A 4,240-nucleotide genomic window follows, 5' to 3' on the forward strand; every position below is an offset into this window, starting at 1 on the left:
TTTTGCTTTAATTGAACCAATATGCCATCTCTTCAGATTTGTAACTGAGGAAGAGCTTTTTAAAATGGATTTGTTTTCTTTAAAGAAAACAAAAGAATTAAAATGGTCTCAATTTGATAAGAGTTATTAAAGTAAACATTCTTGCATTTTACACACATATGCACACACACACACACACACATTCTAAAGCTCTCTAAATAATTTTAGGTAGAAAAACTCAGGAGTCAAAAATGTTAAATAAATATTTTAAAATGGGATAAATTCCCTGGAGAAAGTTAAAAATATAAATTATAAATTAAAGCACTTTCAGAATTCTCTATTATGAGCTTTTTGGAATGTTTTGGTAAAATATATATGTGGAACACATTTGCAAAGAAAAATACAATAATCAGCTCTATCTTTACTTCCTGCTATGGGCACTGCTTTTATTCTGCATATATAACTACATAAGGTAAAATATATCAGTCTAAAAGATTTGTTTTCTTTCTGAAATATTCTCTTTAGTGATTTGTGAAGGGAAAAAAAGAATAATGAATAATGTAACAGCGGTCTAATAAATTTGAGTATTACCTGCTTTGTGTCTTCATAAACCTAACTTCCCTGGTACAAATAGATGATTATTATTCATTCTAACTTTTCTTTACTTTTTTTTTTTTTGATTATGCAACTTTCATGTGCTTATTGAGGAAAATCCAAGTACAAAACACATTTTTTTCTGTCCTGCCTCCTCTCCTGCCATTCCATTTACTAGCTGCTTGTTCTTGACTGGAGTAATAATTGACCTAGAATAACTGTTGAATTCCACATCTTTAACTGAAAAATGAGGATTTGCCTGCTTTAGAGAGTATGTGTGTGTGTGAAAAGAAAATATAATTTTTACAAAGTTCCTAGCACACAGACTACCCTAGACAAATATTAAGGGTGCCTCTCCTTTGAAAGATTTCCCATCTTGTAAGTAGTTTCATATTATACTACTGAGTTGTGGTAGTTAAATGGATATAATTTGTCATCTTTTGCAAAGCCAGAAAATCATGATTCAAATAAGCATTAACCTCTCCCAGGGCAGATTCTCTTTGTTCTTTTTTTTTTTTCCCCTTTCCTTCATTATTTTTATATTAAGTGTCTGAACCAAACACTTTGCTATCTTTCCAGATTCTTCTCCTTTTCTTTTACAGTCATTGGCTTATAACAACTATAACAAGTTTATCTACAAGAGAAATCAGAAAACACAGCACATGTTAAATCTGTAGAGATTAGACAGTGCAGTTGGATGTGTTGGAGTGATGTAGGCCACACACTAGAATGAAACCCTGTGATCCCGTCCTTAGGTCGACCCCTCACTGTCCTGTCAGGAGACAGAAGACCCAGTCCCTGGCTTTGTTTCCCTTTGGATGTCTGCTCCCAGGTCATTTTCATGGCCTTGTGACCAGATTGGTCACACACATTCAAAAAAGTCCCACCGTTGGTGTTCAGTACTTTGCTCTCTGGTGTTGAAATTCTTAAGAATTTTATCTGTAAATTTATGTCTTGTGTGTGAAGCAATATAGGATAATGGAGCATGTGGCCAGGACTTGGAGCCTGGCACTCACGCTGTCCTCCTCCTCAGGATGGGTTCTCAGGCCAACTCCCAACTCCCTGTCTTCTGCTCCCTCATGCCCTGTGCCTTCCTCCCATCCCTCCCCCATGACTACTGATGCCCTCTGCCTGGGGTGGCCACCCATATGAGACTCTTATTTCTCCATCCCTCTTTGACCTCCATGAAGGCTGGATAAGGACCTGGGATGGATTGGGGTCAGGAGTACATGCCCAGTGATATTTCAGGGCAGAAAATGGCAGTAGTATTCCTGTCCCAATAGACAACTCAGTGATGTCGATCCTGTCACTCATCCTCTGGGGTCCAGGAGTACAGTATGTTTAGGCACAGGAGCTTCAGTCTCTAGGGAAAGATGCTGGCAGGTCCACTGTGTGTTGGCTATCAGTAGTGGGAAGGGGAGGTTGACTTCCCTATGCTCCCAGGTCTGTGGGTCTATCAGGTGGCTTTAGGTAGGTGTCCTGGCAGTGGCGGCCTGCAGACCCTTGCAGGTGGGGTCCCTGGGCTCCTGCAAGGGTCTGCTTTTTCTGGGTGAGTATTTCCATGGCAAGTGAGGGTGTCATTAAATAGCAAACAAAAGCAACATGACAGGTCAAGAAAGAAACCACAGAGTAAGGAACAAGTTTTATATTTTATTACCTGTAATGACACATTTATCCTTTTGGGTTTTTTTTGAATAAGGGACACTGCATTTTCATTTTTTGCTCAGCTATAATTGTATAATAAGTCTCACCTATTGATTTGTTCTCTGAATCTTCTGCACTGGCTACCAAAGACTGTATATTCACTTTCCTTCCCTGTTCTCTCTTTCAATCCAACCAGTTACTTTGAACTCTAGCCAAAGAGAGTTGGTCTGCTGAGGGTCAGGGGCAGCCACATTGTCCTTTGACTTCACATGCCCTACTGGGGCTTAAGCATTTGTTCCCTAAGAAACAGAGCCTTGATTCAAATATTAACTCCAAAATTTATGGTAATCACACTAAGGGGTCCTTAAAAGGATGTTGAAAATATTCACACGTATTCCTAACATTGACCCTACTATACTATTCCTTAATGTTTGCCATTTAGCATTTTTTCTATTTAATCAATATTTCTTGATTGCTTACTAAACACCATCCACTCTACCAAATACTGGGGATACATTCATTTATTCAACAGATATTTATTGAATGTTTACTAGACTCTGTGTTCTATTCTAGAGATTAAAGATACAGTGGTAAACAAGAGAGCCAGGATATTTGCTCTTGTGGAGTCTATATGTTAGTGGAATGAGGAGCAATAGACAGACAATGAACAACTAAATAAATAATGCCCTACTTTTCCAAAGTTTAACAATACTTAGAAGATCCTGAAATGGTTTGAATTTTTAAATTACCTTTATAGAACAATGCACACACACACACACACACACACACACACACATTCTTTTACTTATTAGAAATATGGGTTGATTTTTCTAGCATAGGGAATTACTTTTCTAGGGATCATATATTATCAATAACCAATGGAAGTTAGTGATATAATCAATAAATTCCATGTGACTACAGGTGCAAAATGAAAGAAGACTAAAAAGCTTGAACGGATTATGAAAAACAGAGATATTTGGCAAATTCTTTTTTTTTTTTTTTTGGTAGAACTATGGTTTGTTAAGCTATGCCTTAGTTCAGGCTCTGGGGATTGCCCATGGTGCTCTTGATGTTCTGCCAGTTCTTCTGGAGCAGTGACACCAGGAGACTGATAGCTACGTGGATGTTGTACACAAGCTCATCATCTGTTACCTTCATGTGGCCAATGGCCACCGCCAGGCACAGCACCTTCTTCATCTGTAATTTGATCACGGACTTCATCCATTTTGCCACCATTTTCTCATTGAGCATCAGCAAGGAAAGGAACTTGCCAGCCTTCTTCAGGCCTGGGCCCAGGATTCATGGTATCTGCTTGACCAGGGATTCTGAAACCAAAAAGATATTATATTTCTGGGCCAGCTTCTTGACTAATATTTTTATTCTTGTTGAGTTTCTTTAGTGCCTCAATGTCCATGTGGGGAGTATCCACAGCCTTGGCCTCATCACAGTGCTGCTGGTCCCCCAAAATATATAAGGAGAACTTGAGGTAAGAAGTGGATTTAAACCTGATGGTACCCGAGAAACATTAAACCTGATAGTGTCTGAGAAAATATGACCCTTCTGAGGGTCATAGTTCTTCAAACTGTATCTTCAGCTCCTCTGTCTGCAAAAACTTCCCGTGAGCCTCTTACAGGGTATTGTGGGAGACTTTGCTGCTCCTGGTGCCTTGTGCCCCAATAATAGGAGAAAAGTAGGCAAATAATTTTAGGCATTAGTTTGTAGATCATGTAAGACACTAAAGATCTGGGTGAGACATGACTGGAAATGAGACTTTTTAAAAGATTAATGTAGTGTTAATCTATTTGGTGGCATTACTCACACAGAAAGTAAAGGTGAGGGATAGATTATGATGTTGTGGAAAACTACACAATTGTGAAGTGACAAAAGTTTGAATAAGGATGAAGGCATTTGGATTAGACATGAAATGTGGGATTAGCATGATTTGGAATGGGTGCTATGGAAGACAGAAGACTCAAAAATGACTGAGGTTTTCACCCGAAGTGGTGAAGAGAAGTATGGAAAC

General features: G+C 38.7%; 1 pseudogene; it reads right to left on the bottom strand.

Moving 5' to 3' along the window:
• Nucleotides 1-3,249: 3,249 nt before the first annotated feature.
• LOC125097276 (60S ribosomal protein L10a-like) lies at nucleotides 3,250-3,739 on the bottom strand (annotated as a pseudogene).
• Nucleotides 3,740-4,240: the final 501 nt, after the last annotated feature.

This window comes from Lutra lutra, chromosome 4 (genome assembly GCF_902655055.1).
Source record: "Lutra lutra chromosome 4, mLutLut1.2, whole genome shotgun sequence".
Taxonomy (NCBI): domain Eukaryota; kingdom Metazoa; phylum Chordata; class Mammalia; order Carnivora; family Mustelidae; genus Lutra; species Lutra lutra.